The following is a 21,813-nucleotide window of genomic DNA, read 5'->3' as shown; positions in this document are numbered from 1 at the left end:
TCCGTGTCTGCCAGTGTATCCTGCCTCCTGTGGTGGTGACCGTCTCTAGCAACCAGAGCACACGTGCATGTGTAATTTGCCTGGACAGCAACTTGGCAGTGCAATGATGTAGTCCTTCTGTATACCTACAACATCTTTTATAGCTGGCATTGTGAAGTTACAATCGTACTTGCAAAGCACCTTTTTCACAATGATATGTTTCACTAGTTCCTACAGAGCAGCTGTTTATTCTTTAGGCAAATTCATTAGAATAATTGCACCATTTGGGGAATACTCAGTTTTGTGAAACCTTCAGGGTACCTTTTTTTTTTTTTTGAAGTGGAAAGCATTTGCAAACACTTTTAGTGTATTATTTTTAACCTCAGTTTAACTTAAACTATTTAATTTGTGAAAGAATATTTTTTAGAAACTTAAATCTAATGATAATAGAAGTGTGTGCTACGCTATCAGTAAGATATCTAGTTGGAACGCCACTGCTGGTTGTCTCCTAGGAAAGTCCTATATTTTGTAAAGCAAGCATACAGCAGGGAGCCTCCCAGGATGTCTTTAATCACTGCAAATTGCACACTGAAACCTGATACTTTACATTTCTTTCCAAATCCTCTTTTCAGAGACATTCTAAATCTATAGCCCATTAATTTACTTTTATTCTCTGTAGCAGTAATTCTGTTTGAAAACATTGCATCTTTCTACATCTTTGCTGTCATTTTTTTGTAATACAACATATTTGACTTTTACCATCACAACAGGTCAGTGCTGCTGTGCTAACACGTGTAAATTGAAACTGTATACACAGAAGTGGAGAGCAGGCTTTGAAATGGAAGTCTGTGAGCTAGGCTTAGCGTACAGTTAGGAGCTGGATGAGAAGCAAGCTAGAGGGTTTCAGTAGGAACCTGTCCTGCTCATATGCAATTACACCTGTGAATAAAGGTTACTTAAATGAGTTTGCATTTGTGAGTTTGGGCTTTGTGGTAGCACAGGTTGGCCTGAAGGGATAAGCTACAAAAGCAAGAAGTTCCCCTCCACTGGTTAAGGAGCATGTCTGTAGTAATACTGCCCTGTTGGTTACTCAGAGGTCTTTGCCTACTTACTGTCTGCGGCAATAAGCTGCCTGCCTTTGCCAAAGCAATTATGATTCATGAGTTTAATTAGTTTTCATTTTCTCTCTTCTTGGAATTATTTTCTGTAAGATGATTTAAGGAAATGCACAGTCAACCAGTCAAGTGCATAATTCATTTTTATTTGGAGAGTACCAACATTGGAGTAAACCAAATTAAATGTCCTTCATGGCTCTGCAGCACTGCTGCCTTCTCTAACAGCAAAGGTCTGGCATGCAAGTTACTGTGGGATAGACTATATGTAAATTTGTGGGCAGTTATGATGGGTAGTCAACAAATAAGCTCGTGTCTGATTTACTTCCAGTAATTCAGGTTATTGATCCTAAGAACTGAAAAGCAAAATGCCTGCAGCAGAACTGGTGTAATTGGTTTTGTTACAGCCTAGGACCCTGAGTGAGATCAGGACCCATTTTCTTGCACAGTAAGAAACATTTTTCTTGCATTTCTCCATGATCATAATACAAAGAACAAACCAGATACTGTACATTGTGAAATGAGGTTTCAGTGATGTCCTATTCCCTTAGAATGATGAGTAAATATTTGAGGAAGAAATAGGAGTAATACACTCTTCTAGGCACCTAATAATTGGGTGCCTAGAAAGTTGGCTCCTTCAGGATATGTTGGAAGACTTCTTCTTCCTGTTTTAGAATGAAGGCATTGCCCTCCTTAAACTGTCATAGATGTAAAATTTTTGCCTGCGAGTGGATATATAAACCATGCACAGTATGTCTGACTCTTGCCATTATTTATTTGCATACCACACAATCCCAAGCTCTTTAAGTGTTTTCTAAGCACTTAGAAAAACTGAGAAAGTATCTTCTCTGTCCTCAGAGTTGCCCTTGTGCTGTGCATGTTCAGATACAGAGGAAGTGGGACACTTCCTTGCTCAATGCCTCTCTGATAGCTTTCACCTTTCATTCTCAGGAAGACAGTTTCTATCGTGTTTAAAATATCCCCATGTTATCCTGATACGTTACTATGATGATACATCCTCTGGCTTTCATTAGCAACATACTTACCAACTATTGTTTCTAATGTTTTGAAACGGCCTAGATTGATGTTTATTATTAAGGCCTGCAAATATTTTTCAACTCAGTGCTATTCTTTATTGCGAAAGAAAAGCAAGCAGTTCCATTTGCAAGTTCAGATTTCATGCACGTTCATAAAGCCTGGTTTTTAAGGTTTGTGTTCGAAGAATTTTTTTGTCTTTCATGCCATGTTTCCTCCCCCCTTTTTCCGGCCTTCTTTTCCCTTTCTGCTCCCCCCCCCCCCCCCCCCCCCCTTTTCCCTTTTATGTAGAATATTAACTTTACTGGAAGGTTAAAGTTTTTAAAGTGTCTTTTTGAACTGTCTGGGATCCAGTCATCAGCAAACAGTTAAGGTTCTGTTTTAAAATGTCTTTTTGCTTCTGGGCTGAGGGAATAAAAGGAAAATTAGTGGTATCCTCAGAATTCATAGTGCCAAAGGCAGCTGCCAGTGAAGTTTTAACATTCCTTGTTTGGTTCTGAAATGTATATTCATCCAGTGTCTAAGATTCTTCTACCTTTTAGTTCATCAAGTAGCATTTTGAAAAGGCTTAGATCAAAAAGAAACTATTGTGTAAGTAGAAAAAAATTTGCCGTCTGCTTGTAGGAACATTTTAGGAACAGCCACCTAGCATTTCTTCTGTGTTATTGCTTTTCAGTGTTTGTTGTGTGTGAGTCTTTCACATAGCAACAGAGTGATAAAAACATTTTTAAAAGGCAAATGTAAAATAATAAATTCCAGTTTCATCACCAGGTGCCAAATTAGAATATTTATTTCATTCAAATTTGGATACTGACAAAATGTCAAATCAATATTGGCCATCTTAATTTTGAAAATATTTATTTGATATTATGTTTGACTTTTGCACATATGGAAGTCATGTGACCCTAGAAGCTAAAAATTGGTATTTGGGGGGAGCGTATAGTCCTGTGTTTTCAGCATAAGACAAAACCAAGAAATACAGAAAATAACACTGAGGAAGACGGACATTTAGGAAAATGAGAGGAACATCAAGATCTCAGGATTTTCACTGTTGATTAAGCCTATAAGGCTTTTAAAGTTCATATAGCTGTAATTATAACTGCATACTTACAGAAACAGTTTCTGCCACTAACAAATGTTTTTTCACCAAGTATTTGATCCATGAGATGTGTCCATTTTACCATCTAACAAGAAATAAGTGCTTATTAAGGGAATCTTTGCAGATTCACCAAAGTACAGAAAAGTTTTAACTGATGCATTGGGTGTTGTGTTGGTTCTTTTACATAAATGTCAAATTCAATCCATGGCCTTTTTTATTGCCAATAATCTAAATTGCTAATGGGAAAATAGAACCCATGCAACAGTTTCCTCCTTTATTTATGATTTAAGAACAGTTTTATCAAATAGCCATGCCTCAAAATAAAAAACATCTGGTTGGCAGAAGTGCCCTGTCAGCAGACAGCAGCAATTACACTGAGGCCAAACAACATCTTAATTAGTTACAAGGCAGGCCAGCAGACAAAGAGGGGAGCTGTTTAAAGCTAAAAAAATCTGTGGCTAAATTAAGCCTTTTATTTAATGCATTTCCCCCTCCTTTTTTTTCTTTTTTTTTTTTTTTTTATTTAAAACTCAGACCAAAAGAGGCTTCACCAGAAGTGAAATCAAGGCTAAACTTTATTAACAGAGTGGACTTCAACAGGAAACATTGATCTATATTAACATTTTTGCTTTTAATTTATCTTACCATAACATATGCAGCAAGCCCCAGCTATTTGTATTCATTTTGGTGAGGGGCCCTGGTGGGGTGACAAACAAGAGAGTATTTCAGCAAAAGGCTACTTACTTAGCGTGGCAATCTTTCCATTTTCCTTTTCCTTTACTGTCAATACCTAATATTTGTGGAAGAACTTTCAAGTTTGTTCTGCTCTTTCTCCAACTTACTACTATCTACCATGGCTATCTACACATATAGTCTAACTGCTGTTGTGTCAGAATACTACTATGTCGGAGGTGGCTTTTTTCTTTTTATGTCCCTGTCAGAATTCACCAAATGGCTTCCACAGAGTCACTCAGGATCTCTGTGACAGAAGCATGTTTTCTGAACCACAAGCTAGCATGCAAACCAATGGACACTCCCTTCTCATCATGGGGTGGAATCATCTTCTTCTGTTATGATATATTTAATAACATATACGTGTCAAAGATGAAAAGACCCAGAGGGGCTTGACACATTCACACCCATTGCCAAATTTAATTTTCAACAAAACCGAGGGGATTATTATAATAAATTGCACACGCAGCAAGTAGTGGTTTGCCAGGCACAGTGTCCATCAAGTTGCTGGTGCAGAATCACAGATTTTATAGTTAGTATTGACTCCCCCTTTGGTTCTGCTTCATCCAGCAAGGGAGGCTTGAAAGCTGTGGGAGTTTCTCCTCCTCTGGGACTTGTAACACTTTCTGTATTTTCTGTTAGTAATCAAGACCTATGTTGGCCAGCTGGTGAGTATAGTATTTTGTTCATGTTGCTGAGGCCCATATTCTTATAATAATTCAGTTATCTAATTCATGGATGTTTCAATTTATATTAAGATATAAAAAGCATTAAAATTTTGGGTCTGCATTCTCTTTATAACAAATACAGATGAAAACAACCTGCTGTTAAGTGGCTGTTATGAAGATGAAAAAAGGAATCATTTCATGATTGAGAAGATCAAATTAGCATCTAATTTTTAGAATAAAAATCAACATTTTATTGTGTGTCTTGTGTCAACTTACATATTTGTATAGCACCAAATAATATCGGCTTTGATTTTTTTGTTTCGGCAGCGTTGCAACTGTAGAGCCACCAGAAGTAGTTCTGTTTTCTCTTAGTTCCGACGAAAATTAGAAGTGACCCTGAAAAAATTAAACCTGATTTGCTCAGATCTGTAGGGAGAATATGGGGTCTTGCCAGACTTTCCCAACAAAAACTCAAAGCCAAGAAGCTAGGCATCTTATATTGGTGTGCTGATCCTGTTTTGGCGCATGGACAGTGAGGGCAAGAAGCAAAGCCAAAATGTGGAGTGAATTCAGAAGTACTGAAGCACTCTGAATCTCTTTTCTGTACATATTCTGTTCTTTTTCATTCAATGCTTTTGTAAGACAGTGGGCACGTGGTCATGGGGAGAAAAGAGAAGCTGAGATTTAATGCAGAGGACTTCTAGCACAGCTTCCATTCAGCTGTGTTCTTTCTTCTGTGCATTGCTTGAGCTTTTTTAGAATTAAGACTTGAGTAAAACATGCCCTCCTTGACATGCATATTGTAGTTAATTCTCTATTAATGCACCCACCATCCTGCAATACAGTGCCGCCCAATTATCTCGTGAAGAACAGTGAAGATGACTCAGCCATTGGCATGCTGCCTAGTTTCTGGGTTCCATTTCTGAGCCATTAACGTTATGGATGGGGCAATGTTACATGAATGCAAAGCAAGTGCGTTTCACTTGTTTGACCATGTGTACCCAATGCAGAAGGAGCAGGGAGAAAGATCAGAAGTTTGGTGATGAGACTATGGAAAGCTTGGGAGCCATCAGGAGATATTTGGCCATGTAATGAGTTTCAGTTTTTTACTTTTCCAAGCAGTAAACAAGTGCCATTGGAGGCTTTCTCTTTCTGAATGACTAAAAAATATTTCCCTCCTTTGATGTTTCTTTGGGGATTTCAGATGAGGAAATGGTAGTGGGAGGAAGTTTGAATGTAAGCCTGGATACACAAGCAAGTGTGAGCCATCAGCCAAGTGGTGAATCCTAAAGTATTTGCTATAAATGAAGGTCCTACCCTATAGGAAAGTCTGTCAGGCTCCAAGAGGTGGTAAAAGGCTAGAGAAAATAACAACCTCTATTTCAGCATCCAGCTTGGGAGAAATGTGTATCTCTATGGGTAAGAGGTAAACTCCTGTGGGCTTAATCCAAACACTGCATTTCAAGTTTTTAATTTTTCTGGCTTCAGCTTAAAGCCGTTGCTTCTTCGTAGGCTTAAGAGTCATCTGATGCCTGATCTTTTCATCTTGCATGCTGTATTTAAGCCACCTGTCGACTGTCTTTTTGATATAAGTAACTTTCTTGGTCTAGTAATTATCTTAGAACAATCTATTTTCTCCAGACCTCAAATACTTTCATCCTGTGTTAGTTCTTTGTGTTGTATCTGATTTTTCAAATATGGTTACTGGAAAGTTTTATAAGATATGCTAGCATTACCAGTGCTCCATGTCAAGATAAAATCATCCTTCTACTGCCTATTGCCATATTTATCCGTTCAATGATCCTATTAGCTGTGTTTGCTAATGTTTTGTTAGAGTGAAAAAAGACAGACATGAGAAAGGACTGAAAAGGGAAGTGCAACAACTATTTTCCATTTAATCTTTATCAGTGTGTGGACAGGCTGGAAAGGGTCCGGAGAAGGGCCACAAAGATGGTCAAGGGACTGGGCAGCCTGCCATGTGAGGAAAGGCTGAGAGAATTGGGTTTGTTCAGCCTGGAGAAGAAAAGGCTTGGGGGAGACCTTGTCACCACGTTCCAGTATTTAAAGGGTGGCTACAAAGCAGATGGAGACTCCCTTTTTGCAAGGAGTCCCATGGAAAAGGTGAGGGGTAACGGGCACAAGTTACTCCTGGGGAGATTCCAGTTGGACACAAGAGGAAAATTTTCACAATGAGAACAATCAGCCACTGGAATAATCTCCGTGGGGAAGTGGTAGATTCCCCAACATTGAACACTTTTAGGATTCAGCTGGACAGGGTGCTGGGCCAGCTTGCCTATACCAGGCTTTTGCGAAGAAATGTTGGACCAGATGATCCTTGAGGTCCTTTCCAACCTGGTATTCTACGATTCCATGAATGTGTCTTGAGAAATGAGATTTTAAATTTTATTTAGGACTTTTGCAGAAAATATTAATCCCTCATTAGCCACTTTAATATTAAAGCTTACTACGTCCCTGTTCTTCACTTATCTATGCATTCAATTATATAGAACCCATAAATGGCTTCACTGGACATACTAGTGGGACAGACCTACAAATGGCTGGAATCTGGATCATCCAGAGGCTCTATAATTGTCTTCAGTCTCTGTAATGCAAAAATTAATCAGAAGTGATATGTAGAAACCAGATCTGTGTTCTAATTCTGCCGATTCCAGCATATATGGAATGTCATATAGTGACAGAAAGCGGGTAGTCCTGAGTTTGTTATGATAATATTGCATGCTGAAGGAAGCCTAGTTCTCTAATAACAATGCAAAGCATCGCTCCCTGTAATACATACGTGTATCTGCTTGTGTTCCAAGTGTCACTGGGTGGGGCCTTAAGGAAAACCACGAGCAGCTGTGGTGGTGAAACAGGGTGAATAAAAGTTTGAATTATTGTTAACATATGTACCACTGTAATAAACCCCGATTTTGATTACTTACATGAACACAGCATATTGCTGAATAAACCCCCTCTGGATACGTTTGTATTCCAAAACATGTCATAAGGAAAGATTAACAGTTTTGGAAAGGGATCTTTTCCTTGGGATGAAGATTTCATTTCCTTGCCTGGTATTCTTGGAAACCTTTCAAAAATCTGAAAGCAAAATAAAAAAATCATAAGATGGTGTGTTAAAACCTGACCAATGTCTTGTTTAACTGGCTTAGCAATCCAAGCCCAAAGGAGCAAACTGCAAGCAAGACATGGGGTTGTAGTCTTGGGAAGGCCACTTTTTCTCTGTGAATTAAGGTAAAAAAATTTAGGAGTTACTGCATTTGGGAAGTTTGCAGTTTTCAAGAAAATAAAAAAGCTTAGTTTTTCAAATAAAATTTTTTTTGTCTGCTAGAAGGAAAGGGTATAAAACAGTTTTCTTGAAATGAAGATATTTGTTTCTGTTACACAGGATTGGAAGAATTCACTTTCGCATCTGCCTTCTGCCCTTTTATTGCAGTCCCTAGAGAAATGTTTAGGTCATTCTGGTTTCGCCTCTCAATAACATCCCACTGCCCAAGTCCTACCCCAGCATTCATAACTTGCAAGTCATGAAGACAAATCTGCATCTATTGCAGCCTGAATAATTTAAGAAGATGAATAAATGAGAACAACTTGCATCAGTGGGACTGCAGGTTTTTTTACACCAACTGAAACCCATGTTTAACCGGTGTGTCAGAAAGGATATTTGAGTATCCAGTATGGCCTCTTTATTGAACCATATTGCTCTCCAATTCTTCCTTGCTTGCAGATCAAGTAACCACCTTCTCATCTACCTCATTCCCACTAATGCTTAAGAAGAGCAAAGATAAATTACTGTTGTGGACTAGTTCTATAGAATGAACTGTAGCCAAAGGAATAAAATGCAGAGTTAATTACTGCCTTGCAGTCAAGCCAGTTTTCAAGGGCTCTTATAATGCTCACATCAACCATAGTATAACTGTGAACAATGCAGGAGGGATGTTTTCTTGGGGGTGGGCTTACTCCAGCGTGCTGCATTTCAGATGTGTGACGTGGTGTTAAAAACGAAGAGTGCTATGCTTAATTGCCATTAGAACTGAGGTACTGCATTAACCCTGATCCAGAACACAGCGAAGCTCAGCAGTGCAGCCTTTTGAATGAGAAAGGCTGAAGAAAGCACTAAATGGACTAGCAGGGAGGATTTGGGCAGGCATGTTTGAACGATAGCACTATTTGTGTACACAGCTCGTCCCATTTTCCAGTAATGATGCAGCTGCACTTTTGCTAGCAGCAGCATAGTTGGGCTAGCTACCTAGTAATTCATAGATATATGAATTTTAAGACCAGGAAAGACTGTTGTCATCGTCTAATGTGATGTGTAATTTCTCTCTATTCATTCCTGCCTCAGATTCAGTAGTGGTGCTGGAAGTGGAATGTGGTATTGCATTAAGAGCTTATCTTTTGCTGTTTCTCATTGTTTTCAAATATATAAGCCTATACTTGAACACAATGAAAAATATTTTTTTCTGTATAAACCTTATAGAGCAACTAATTTCTTTTTGTTATAGGTGATAAGTACTGTTCATTATTTTCCTTGCTTCATTGTTTCTGTTCTAAATTGTTTACGCTTTCTAACTTTAATTTATAGCTGTTGCTATCATTTTCTCTTATTTCATTTATGGTTTTTGTAGAATTAGCTGTATGATTACTTTTGCATCCCTGTTGTTTTATAAATGGTTTTATCCATTTTTAACTAACTTAGCATTCTTTACTGTTAGTGAGATTGCATTTTTTTTTCCAATAAGTAAATGCTTTTATATAGTTTGCATATATTATCCATATTTTTCTTTAAGGTTATTTCCTCTAAGCTTTTTTGTCTTATAATTGTTTTTGTCATAGTGAAATTGTCCACTTTAAAGCAGCAAGTATGTGTATTACTGATTCAGCCTTTTTTCTCAAAAAAAATGACAATCAAATAATATTCTGACACCAGTAATTTTTTATTACTAAATAATTTTTTTTTCACTTCTAAAAATTTCTACTATGCCAGATACAATAGTTTTTGAAGGAGAAAATTATTTGTATCACTTGTAAACAAGAATAATTTTTTGTCTGTGTGTTTCTGGCAGCATAAAACCTTCAGCAGACAGTACAAAAATTGAAATCACTCACTGTAATACATTTTTCCTCCCATTTCAAACAAATGTTTAAGAAGTTGACATTTATTTCTCTGGTGTGAGGAACTGTGAGTTTTCTAGTATGGGGAAATACGATATATGGGGTAACAATTCAACTACATGATGATGAGAAGGCAATGCTAACATGATGGCAATCGGTGATGGGATCCTGTGTAACAGCTCCTCCCTTGGGTTATAAATGGGATTGAGTTCATGAGCTACAGAGCTGAAAACCTACATCCTCACCTCATGAACTAAAAGCTAACTCTTGCCTCCATTATCAGTAGCAAAATCTTACACCTCATCGGCAAAGTTACAGTAAGGTAACTAGAGGATGCATGTTGTACTAGAGCAGGCAGCATTTATACAGACAAGAGGCTTTTTCGGGAGTGTTGTTCAAGAGTAGAAAATAGGAATCTGTTCAAAACATACGAGCAAATCAAAACTGAAATACGAAACTGAGGAATGAAAGAGGGGAAAGACAAAGGAACACACAATATAACACACACGACATATAAGTAGCTGCCTAGAGCAGGCACGTTCACGTAAGCAGACTTACTCTTAGTTAAGTCCGAAGTTGACGACAGAGGAAGTGGGGAAAAAAGTAGAGGAGCACTTCAGGCTGAGTGTAAGAGCTGGAAATTGCTGTGGTAAAAGACAGGAAGACAGCATGAAACTGTGAGTTCGGAATTGGCATCACACTGGATAAGCCTTGAAATGTGACCTGCTAACTATGGGCAGGATAATATTCTCAACAGAGAACGCGTATCAGTGGCTTCTGAATTTTGACCAATATCCTTGAAAATTCCATACAAGGAAAGAGTCAGGCCATATCACATGTTTGAAATGTGTATTATTTATTCATCACCTCACTGTCAAACCCAGGCTACTTGTAAAGGTTCCATCCGCACTCAACTGGATAATTTCTGTTCTTTTCATTTATCACTGCTCAGAATGACCTCAGTCAAGAACTGTTTCTATATGGCTGTAGACACAATATATCTTTTGTTTTCTGTACACCACAGATGAATGCTGTACTTGTGGATAATTGGCTCATTTCTATAACTTACTGTATGTTCTTATAAAAGAGAAACATAAATGGTCACTCTCCTATAAAGTGCTACTGAGATCTCTCTGGATACTTTATGTCTACTTTATTGTCATTATTTTTCTTAGTCTAAAATAAGATACTTTGAATTGAAAAATGTGTATTTTGTTTTTTGCTATGAAGTGAAGCAAGTGGTCCAGTTATAAGGGAGGAAGTGGTCTCATGGTTTCTTCGGATGGCTGTGGTACTTGCATGTGATACAGCAGAAATCCTCCTGTTTGAGGCCTTAAATCTCCTTCCCCGTGTGTACACACTTAAATTGCACCTGCAGTCTGCAGGGACCTTCCTGCAAGCGCTGGGGACGGACCTCAGCGTTACTGCAGTCTGGCAGGTCCTCCAGGGCCTCGGTAAAATCCCAGCTCTATTCTGCTTTACAGCCTGCCCTGCCAGGAAGGCGTTCCTTCTGTAGGCATGGTAGGCAAACAGTCACCCTAAAGAAGGGGGCTGAGGCATTTTGTGCTCAAGAGACAGCTACTGGCTAAAGTCATGTTGTTGCCTGGAATGGAAGACTTCCATTCAGTTTTCTCTTTGTTCCTTTGCTTGAAATGGGGATTAGCTAGTGGAGACAGGTGAATGTAATGAATGAAGGAAGGAGCACACTGAAAACAGAATGTAAGCAGGAAATAGGAGAAAAAGACTAGCAAGAGAGACTGCAAGAATAAGGATGAGGTGAAGAAACAGCAGCAGGGGAGGGTAACACGTGGCTAATCTATAGGCTAGTCAAGCATGTGTTGTGTGCTGCTATATGAGCACTGAACTGTCTCTGTGCTTGGACACAGCTCAGTGTATTTAAAATAGAAAAAGAAAAAGAGATCATAGGCTGGCCAATCCCTGATAAAACAGTGCATGTATTGTTTTCATACCGTTCTGAAGAGCAGTCTAGATACTCTCGTGAAATAAAAAAGAATCGGCCTTTTTATTGACCGTAGTTCTGTGTGAACAGCAGCTCCTCCTCTACACTTGGTTTTCTCAGACTAATTTATGCTACAGGCTGCAGTGAAGTGTAAACACTCAATGTGCTTGTAAATAAGTGAGTTTAGGTATTGGAAGGCATCTAGCCATGTTACCATGAAGCTCCACATGGGTTAATTTTCCTGGATTCTTGAGGCGGTGCTTGTACACTGAGCTCCAAGTGTGTTGTTTTGAAGCATGGCCACACCCTTAGGAATGAAATTCATCCATTTTCTGGGTGCAGTGTGTTTCCTAATCAGCAGCAGTAATGTCCTGAAATGAAAATAATTAGTAAGTTAAAACAGTGTTGGACCTCATCAGTTCTTAGATGAGAAATCAGGCTAGGAGGGAAACCGCAGAGGTGATTGTAACAGTGCTGTTTTAGCAGGTAATACTCCTCCATCCAAGGTTATAAAGCAGACAATGCCCTAACAAACTGGGGGGATTGTGGCAGGCTGGTGTATGGTATAACTCAGTGCTGGTAAAAGCGTCTGCCTTCTGCCACGGAGGCAACTTAATATCAGTAATGGGAGAAATGATACCTCGAGTGTATAAAGCATGGGGTCTCCTCTTGGGATCAAAAAAGCAGTGAAATTCAACACTCTTTCTTGGTCTATTTTTTTCTGTTTTCATTCTATTTTGGTGTATACTCCTTCCCCTCCTCTATCCATCTAAATGGTTAGTGAACTCTTCATCAGTCTATGTATCTTTCTGCAGGGTACTGAGAGTTTAGAATCTCCTTTGCAACACTGGCTGCTCTGAAGGGGCTCTGGATGTTTTATGAGGAGTCTTTGAATCTGAACCTTGTGAGACAAGGAAGAGACAGCAAGCAGAAGCTTTCATGTGTCTCACAGCTGCCTTCCTATCAGAGTCAAGATCTGATTTCCTTCCTGAAAGGTCCTATTGTTTTCGGTAAGGACTGTGAAATAGTTACTTGTTGAGTGACAGTGAATGGGAGGGCAGCTGGGCAAGCAGGGGTGGTTCCCCCTGAACAACTCACAGCTGTGCGCTGGGATGGCAGATGTGAGGATCTGACACCTCCTTTCCCCCCCAGGACAGAGTATGGGAAGCTGCTGTTGTCAGCCTAGATGAGACTTTGCATGGCAAATACCTTTCCAGATCTGAATAACCTTCACTTTCTCAACAAGATAGTCAGGTGCTGTTTTATACAAGTTATTCCCAAAAGAAATGTATGTCAGATTTTTGATCCAGGTTATTGACTAAAAAGAAAAATACCATGTAACATGGACAGAATAATGCAAACAGTTGTGGCTGAGAATGTATGCACAAATCAGAGAGTTTTGATAAGCAAATGGCTGGTAGCTCACGTAACTTCTACTTGCTTTTCCTGACTCTAGGAACTACAATTAGCATCTTCGGCCTGTTTTTATCAACGTAACTTCTGCATACAACTGTAAGATGTCTAGCATTTATTAGTTGGTCTGTAATTGTTCAAGTGACTAGTTCTTTGTCCTTTCCAGTGGGAGACTATTCTGCTAGCTTTGAATACATTATTCCCAGTAGTCATACTGATATTTTATATTGCTTTGCTTCACTTAATTGCTTCTGAATTTATCCTGTTACACTTTCACTAAGCAGTACCACTCCCTTTTTTTTTTTTTTTTTAAGACATTACACAATTACTAAGTTTATACTTTACTGTTTGTTTTCATGTCTCTGATGTTATTTATTGGCTGGCCGAATAGTGAGCCAAAAGTTAAGGTTTGGGGCTTTCTGAGATCTAGACTAATTAGTGGCAGGGTGAATATGTTAATCCCACAAAGTAAAAGAGCTTCAAATATCTCTCAAAACTCCTGCAACAAATAAGGAATAAATTTTAAGGGAACAGTTCAAAGTTCCAAGGTCTCAGAATCCAAATTTAGAGACAGATCAGAGAGGAATAGAAGAGACACCAAAACCCATTTCACATCTGGTTTGGAAGTGAACAAAGTGGTATGCAGCTGAGAGCTTCCTTAAGTTGCACTTCATATTTTTGTGGATTTGGAGTTTGTGGGAAAACAAGACTTAGAAATTGAGCAGCTGCCAATGTTGACAAAGGGCCTTTTGTCGTGATCATCATGTTATACACTATTGAGAGCTCTTCTGTTAGAAAAAGTGAGTGAAAATTGCGTTGCACGCTATAGAGCAATCTTTCTGTTGTTCCCAGGCAAGCGGACGTATCTCATGCAATGTGTGGCTTGAGAATGTAATACCTCCCGCCGCAGGAGCTTCACAATTGAGTGACCACATAGTTTATTCTAGCTGTCAATAGGGATATAGTTCCAGACGATGACTAACCACAAGCTCCATACTTGGAAGAATCTTAATGGTTCTAACTGAAGTCTGGAGACCAACCGTTGTGGAGTCAAAGGGGGAGGCAGATCCTGGAACTTACGTGACACTGCTGTGGTGCAGACGGAGCTTTCTTTCTCTGCCATTTATAAATCAGGTGTGCATACATGCACTGTAGTCAATACAGTATGTAATAGCAATAGTGTTCTTTTGTAGCTTTTTTGAGTTCAAGTATCTCAACGTAGTAAACATTATGTTGCACAAGTCTGTCTCTCACCACAGTAAATCCTTTCCCCATTTGACAGATGGGGAAATTTTGTTGAACAAAGATAAAATGGTTTTCATGTTCTACAGCACCTGGGTAGCAGACGTGACAGAAGAATACTGATTCTCTGTGCTTTACTACTACACTCTATGTGCTATACTCTGTCCTCCACGAAGCAACACAATCTCCTATGATTTGTGAGGCAAAGCTGTTTACTAGAAAACTTTCTCAGCTTAAATTGGTAAAAAGAAAAATAAGGCCGGTGCAAAAGAATAGGTGACTATAACAGTAAGTTAAGTTGTGGGGCTCACCAAATCTTTCTTTCCTATAATGGCATGTTGTTATACTTGAGCAATAGGATATCTGAAAAATGGTCTAAAGCAAAAAACTCCAGCTGCTCTCTCCTAGACAGAGAAATGCTCCAGAAATATAGCCAGTGGGTGGCCCAGATTCCGTCACTTGTGATACTGATGTTTTCAAGCAAGCAGGCTATGGCTAGCACCTACTGTGGTGGCTCATATATTGCTAGGTATATAGACACCACAAATGGTAAGCAGCAGTCTCTAGACCTTGGGGGTTCAGGGAGAACTGGTAGGAGCAGCACAAGCTGTCATTTAGCTAGGAGTGGGAACAATTGCATTTTCTGAAAGCTGGTCTTAGTTTTACAGGGAGGGAGTTCCTGTTGGGAATGAATTCCATTTGCATGCTACCTTACCCTGGCTACGAACAGCCCATGGTTATTTGAAGTCTATAAATAAAATAGGACAAAAGCAGCTACCTGCATGGAGTCTGTAAGTGCTTTTAGGAAGGAGAATAATTTGTCCTCTAGGCAGACAGACCTAACTTTAGTATTCCTCACCCTTCCCTTTTCCCAAAGTCCTTGAGTCAAATCATCCTCAGATTCCCTGACATAGTCCCAAGACAGTTCTTGAAATCAGAGGTTTTAGAGACTGAGATTACAACAGGGCCAGACCTACCTGTTCTTTTGGAACCAATTCTGAACTGCTTCCAGTAGTTTATCTCCCTTCCTGGGCCTAGATTAAGGGATATCAGCTCTTATGTTCCAAGTAGCTGATCAGTTCAGTGGCAGAATTTAAAGATCAGGTGTGGCATAGGTGTCCATAAAAAGCACAAACCCTTTAACAGATACAGTTCTACATGTATACACACATTCACACACTTGAAAATACTTGTCTCTGCATAAAACTACATGCAGCCATAATGCTAATTTTGCCCAAATAAAAGCAAGAAAAACATCTGTAAATGAACGTGCACCAAGAGCACTGCATAAACACATACCTGATTCCAGGCTTACAGTCCACATCCTCAGCTGCTTTCTGCAAAGCCACCTCCAGCACACAGATAACCAGATCTCAAACTGACACTCAAACATGTGTGTTCATGTCAACAAAAACACTTCCACAAATAAACTAGATGGGCACATTCATATATGGCAATAAAAATGCTCTTCAGCACATTTACATGTACAAAATCTTACTGCTTGCAGGAACAAAAGAACACACAAGCAGCGCGCACATACACACACACAAGACAGGAATCACTCAGCAGCTATAGTGTTTATGCTGGCAGGAGAATGCCAGTCACTGAGCAGCCTGCCTCCAAACAGATGTTTGATTGTTTTGGGGTTGCGGTTTAATTGTTGGATAGTGTTCCAGCACTCAGAGGGGATCGAAAATACTCCAGGTCTGCAGCTGCAGCAAATGCCAGCCTTAAAACAAGGCAGATTCTGAAATCATTGCTCGAGGGGAAACTGCTTGCACAGGAAACCTTAGCCAAGCTCTGCATTAATACTACTTTGAAGTCAGAAAATTAATCTCTGCCATTTAAAAAAGTTCTGTTTTTTCAGGGCGTTTTGTAAGTTTATCTAAGACAAGCCAATTCCTTCTGGGCAACTGTGACAGTTTATTGACTTGCCCAGGCTTAGAGACTTTATTGGGTCTCTCTTTGTTTTCCAGAAAATCTTTCCTGGATTCTGTCCTGCACTTCAAGGCTCCTGGTAGAAGCGAGAAGCAACTTATTAGTCAGTCTCCTAGTCGCTAGTCAGTGTTTATTTCATTAAAGACTTACTCAAAATAATTGATCTTTGTCAAGAAGAATGAGTATTGCAAAACTGCATCTTTGCTTCTCTAGCCACATAAAGTAGCAGGTTGCATTGTCTGGATGTGCCACTGGGACTTCACGATTGGTGGTAGAAGGAGTGTATGGGACATGCTCCACATTTAGCTTAGGTTTGTGGGAAGAAATAAACAGAAGGGAGCGTGTAGCTGTTCTCTTGAGGACTAGAAATGAGAGACATTGAGAGACCCGATGAAAGGCAAGGAGATATTCAGAGGATACTGCAAAGAAAACTTTACTAAGCGTAATCAAAATGAAAATCCAAAGTGCGCATTTGACCAACCATTTTGGATTCATTTAAAAGGCTAGTTGCATCACTGACTCTCTTGATTCATAATATTCCTTGGGAACAGTTTATTTGAAGTAGACAGGACAATTTTGGACCTGTCGTTGTGAGGATTCTGGCATCCTTAAGAAGATCCTACGATTGCCTGCTGTAAGAAAAGCAGATGGGACTTGTATCCAGTAAGTGCTATGTCTTGCAAGTAGCTTGGGATTTGAAATGTTGTATAAGATCTCTGTTATCTACAGTGCAAATATAGAGAAGGTAACTGCACATTCCTTTGGGATGAGAGACACTAAATACTTGCAAGTTCTTGTGACTATTGTAAATATGAATGAATCCTCTGTGTGGCCTTTTAATAATACAAACATTGTAGAATTCAATATTTTTTCTCTATTCTTTTGAAATTGAGGGATATTTCCTGCAAGACTGCAGAGGATAAGTGTAGGCCCAAGCCCAAAAACTAGCTTTCTTAAATTCATCCAGCATTAAACAGTACATATGGAGGATAGATAGTACATTATTCTTTTGGTTCTCTAAAATCAATCCTAGAATATGCATAGAAAAAAATATCCTGAAAAGGCAGCCAAGAAAAGAGCAAAGAGCTTCTGTGCAGGGTCTGTCTCATTCCCCAAAATCCACATGGATTCTGTTAGTGTCCAATGCAGTGCTACCTTGACAACTCCAAACCCAAAAGCTGTAGATTTAATAGGTGTCAGGAGCAAGGACCAGAGCAACAAACTAATTTAATGGCCCATCAGAGCAAAATATGACATCATGGAAGTAGCTTGGTCAGCCCTAGGTTAGGTAAGCCCCAGCACAGCTGTCTCAACTACATTCTCCATTGCAGACTTCCTCAGCTCTGAATTCTGGGCCCTATATGGTTTTTTTCACTGACATTTTTCCATTTCCATTCCCCTCCTCTTGGAAAAAAAAGAATGACTATAATTCCGATATTTGTTCCAGTTTCTGTAAACTATCACTCCTGCTGAACTGACCTGTCCAGATGGTCTTCCTTTCGGCTCACACATACTAGTCAGGAAAGTAGAGAATCTGAAGTTCAAGCCCCTTAAAAATCTGTGTTGTCCAACTTGGGGGACAGATGAAAGCAGTGGCGGGCCTGCCTCCAAGCCATGTTATTTTCCTGCTGGATTTCTACTACAGCTTGTTTTATCTTCCTGTAGTCTGATATTAGATGATAGTTTTTTAATCCTTTCTGAAGCAAAACCAATTTTCTTGTCAAACGTATGCACACTATCAAACACAGTGACATATTCACTTCCAGACTCCATTAGAATAGAAAATTAATATTTTTTAATCTCTTTCCACTTCATCCAACATTCTTTCCAGGCCTTGTGACTCTCCCACATCTTATTCTTGACCTCTGTGTTAAATCCTTGTTCTCTTTCTTTTCCTGTAGCTTTTCAAGTAGGTTACTAAGTGTGTTCTTATTAGCATCCATTTGCTACCTAACATCAGTTTCAAGATTTTCAGCAGAATGATAAATGCTCTTGGCTTATTTCTTCCTTCTCAAACTGTTTTCCATGTTGTGTTAATTCTTCTCCGCCATTCTGAAACCCTTCCAGAAGGACTCTACCCTACTATTTAAAACAGTCTCCTAAACCTTACTCCTCTCACAGTCACAATCCATGTAAATCTTCTAGTTTTGCAAAACCAACTGTATTAATCCATAAAAAATATTTCACTGATTTAGTCTGTATGCGATGAGCTACCCTCGAATCACTCCAGTTTAGACAGCAGGCTTCTTGGAGCAGTGACTACATTTTCTTCACTGCATTGTGTTGAACAGAACGCCTAATACACCATTAAGTTGAACAAAAATGCGGGTTTGATTCAGGTAATGTTGAATGGGTTTTGATCTAAGCCGAGTTCTACTCCTATTACTCAAATGCTGCCAACTTGATCAACGCTGGAGGTTGATCCAGTCTAAAACCAAGAGTCTTACAGTTTATACTAAATGAAAAGGCACTGAAGCAGAAAACTCATATACCACAATTTTCTGTGATAACATTCCAGTTACACATGTATGTACTGATAATGGTGGGTTACACTTACTTCAGACCATGACTAAGCTGCGTAGGTAGATGCAACTGCCAAAGAAAGATCTAAAGTAACAAAGGTGTAAAACCAAACACACTAGAGCAGTCCAGTTATCTTAGCAATCTTACTGGAAAACTTATGTAATGCAGGGATGGAAAGTCAGAGGAAAGATAATCAGTAAGTTATCTGCATGCGACAACAGATACTTGCGAGCTTCATCAAAAATCAAGGAGCTTTTCTGAATCAAAAAGCTTTCCTAAGCCACAAGAAAGCCCCAAACTACAATCCAGGAAGCCAGTTTCTCAATTATTTTTAAATTTACCCTTAACAGTTTAATGGTGCCAAAACCCAGCAACAGATAAAACTCAAAACGGAAAATTCCTGGCGTAAGAATAATAATTTATTATCTACTTTGTACATTTTCTGAGATGAGATTTCAAAATGAAAATGAGCAGTGGAGGAAATTCTAATCCTATTGCACTGTCCCTCCTTGTGGGAAGAACAGAATGATTCACTAATCTAGGACTCCAGCAGAACTGAAGTCAAGTGGGTCTCAGCCCTGTTACCAGTATATTTTGTAATCACCTGGAAAAATATTATTGCTTCCTCTATGGCTTTTCAGTCAGACAGTGTCCAAATACTGTATAATAAAAGCCGAATATCTGGGTAGATAGCTGGGTAGCTTAGGTTGAATGGTCCACTGAGGTTGAGCTGTCTCCCTTCTGCTTTTCCAGACAGAACTAGTTGGAAGGAACCTGCCAATGTTCAGCCCGATCTGTGTTCAGAAGCTTCCTAACATTTTCAGTCTGTCACCTGTAGCAAACTTCTAAATCCTGTCTAATTAGGAAAAAAGTTGAAAGAGTTAGTACAGTTTACCTAGTTTAGTTCTGTTCCACCTCTTGAACTGAGCTACAGTTGCTAAACCACAATCCTGACGTTGTTCAAATGTTGGCTTTTGTTTAGTTGAACAAGTTCAATTGAGCTATAATTCCTGAAAAAAAACACCTTGTTCCTAGTCTAGACAAAACCTAAGGACTTTAAAAACCAGGCAGAAAAGGACCAAGTTAAGACAGGACCAAGTTAAGGCAGGACAGCTATGATTCAGACATAAATACTCTGCTTCTGACTGCCTTCCTTAGAGCATGCCTTAAGAATAATAATGAAGTCAAACAACATATGTGAGAATTCTGCTCTTTGCCTCTTCACGTGGCTGATTGTTTTGTTAAACCAATCTTTGAAAGGGAAGGAACTGCATTCTTTCCTGCACAAACTCTCTATAGGTAGTTTTCCAGGAACGTATACATTTTTTAAACCATTACTTCTAATCCTAGACTTGCTTTATGCTCTGAGGAGCCATTTCAAACATGATTCCCCACATAACCAGGATGTTCCTCCGCCCTCCCACTTGCTCCCTCCCTCCCCTCCGCTACCTAGTCCAGCCGTGCAGCACTGTTCTTTCAAAGTTTTCTTGAGGGAGTATCCTGCATCATCTTGCCAAGCGATGCTCTGCTGTGGTAACATGATGGAGCAGTAATGGGATCCACCATTCATGCCAAAGTCTCATCCAGAAGGGAGGTGGTGTGCATGTTCTGGCTGCGAGAGTGTTCAGGGAGGGGAAGAGCTGAATAATTTATGCCTTTTGCTTGACAGCCCTATCCGAGGCCCTTTTAATTCTTTCCTGTTTGTTTTTCTCCCTCCTGTGGCAGCATTTAGTCATCTCCTCACAGTGTGTCTGTGGGAAGGGAAGGGGAATGGAGTATTTTCAGGAAGACGTATCATTCTTCCCAAAGTGGGTTATACAAATTACAGTTTAAGCAGATGAAACCCGTAGGTCTGGCCTACTAAGAACATTGTTACAACCAATGCTGCTATAAGGGAAGGGATAAAGTCAGAGCTAATCTCTCAGATGTTTTGCAGAGAATATAGTGTCAGCACATATAATTCTTTACTCATTTGAGACATGTTTCCTTCATTTTATTTGAAGTTGACTTGAGACAAGTAGTAACACACAGAAATTTGGAGAACTGGATGTAAACTGTAAAGAAAGGAGTAGGCATGAAGTAAATTTGGAACAGACTAGCAATTAATCCAAGCATACATTCCGTCTTTAAAAAAATCACAACCACCCAGGAACGGGTATTGTGTGCAGTTCTTACTGGTAGTGACTTCTGCCAATAATATTAGGTCATATTCCTACTGTAATGTGGGGTCTGATCCTGCTTCTACTGATGTAAAGATTCTCCTTGATATTTTAGTGTCCATGAGCTGAGGACTTTGTCCGAACCTAATTAAATAATAGGTACAGATTGTGCTGTGATTCAGTTTCCAGTCACTTTTCTCCAACTCTTCTTATGCCATCCATGCCAGAACACCCAGTGCACCTAGCACCCGTGATGTTTCAGAATTGCTTTAAAGCCACATAAGTAAAACATAGTCTTTGGGGGAGACCAGTAAAACTTTTTTTAAACATAAACAAGAAATGTTCTCACTGATCTAAGATATAATTAACTGTGTTTGCATTGATACAAACATTCTGTCAGATTTAAATGAATATAAATGGTTGTTCAAAAATAAAGGAAAGGATTCTTTTTTAAAAGAGCATAGTCTGCTCTAATGGGATCTAATAACTCTTAATAGTCCTCCATAAAAGTAATGGTGTACTTAAATCTCCACTTGGCAATAATCCGGGGCAGAAAAAAGTGCATTTTAAAAATGGGAACAGCTCAAGGCTGCATGTTCCCAGCCAGCAACGACAAGCTGAAACAATACAAGGAATCCAGATAATGAAGCACATATGTCTTTCCAGTACCATGCGAGTCAACAGCTTCCTCATTTACGCAATCAAAAGGGGAAAAAAGCTCCCCCATTAATCCCAGCACCTGAGGTGAAGGGGTGAGGACTGCAAAACTAAATAAGCCCTCATATCAGGGTTGACTAAGATTTACATAAGTGAACTCACTCTG

At 39.3% G+C, this 21,813-nt stretch overlaps 2 long non-coding RNA genes across 6 annotated transcripts in view; one reads left to right on the top strand and one right to left on the bottom strand.

Moving 5' to 3' along the window:
• Positions 1-21,813, top strand: part of LOC116965284 — a 179,381-nt gene that overhangs the window by 72,254 nt on the left and 85,314 nt on the right. For all 5 annotated transcript variants that reach the window (XR_006165484.1, XR_004409255.2, XR_004409253.2 and 2 more), the window contains exon 11: positions 12,531-12,725. This is a non-coding gene — a long non-coding RNA (uncharacterized LOC116965284). The remainder of the gene's footprint in view (positions 1-12,530; positions 12,726-21,813) is intronic.
• Positions 7,090-20,356, bottom strand: LOC116965285. Its single transcript, XR_004409256.1, has 3 exons — positions 20,281-20,356; positions 11,930-12,086; positions 7,090-7,721 (listed from the first exon to the last, which is right to left on the bottom strand). It is a non-coding gene; the product is annotated as an uncharacterized LOC116965285 (long non-coding RNA).

This window comes from Tyto alba, unplaced genomic scaffold (genome assembly GCF_018691265.1).
Source record: "Tyto alba isolate M040663 unplaced genomic scaffold, T.alba_DEE_v4.0 Super-Scaffold_20000042, whole genome shotgun sequence".
Lineage (NCBI taxonomy): Eukaryota > Metazoa > Chordata > Aves > Strigiformes > Tytonidae > Tyto > Tyto alba.
This window is presented reverse-complemented; position numbering and strand designations above follow the sequence as displayed.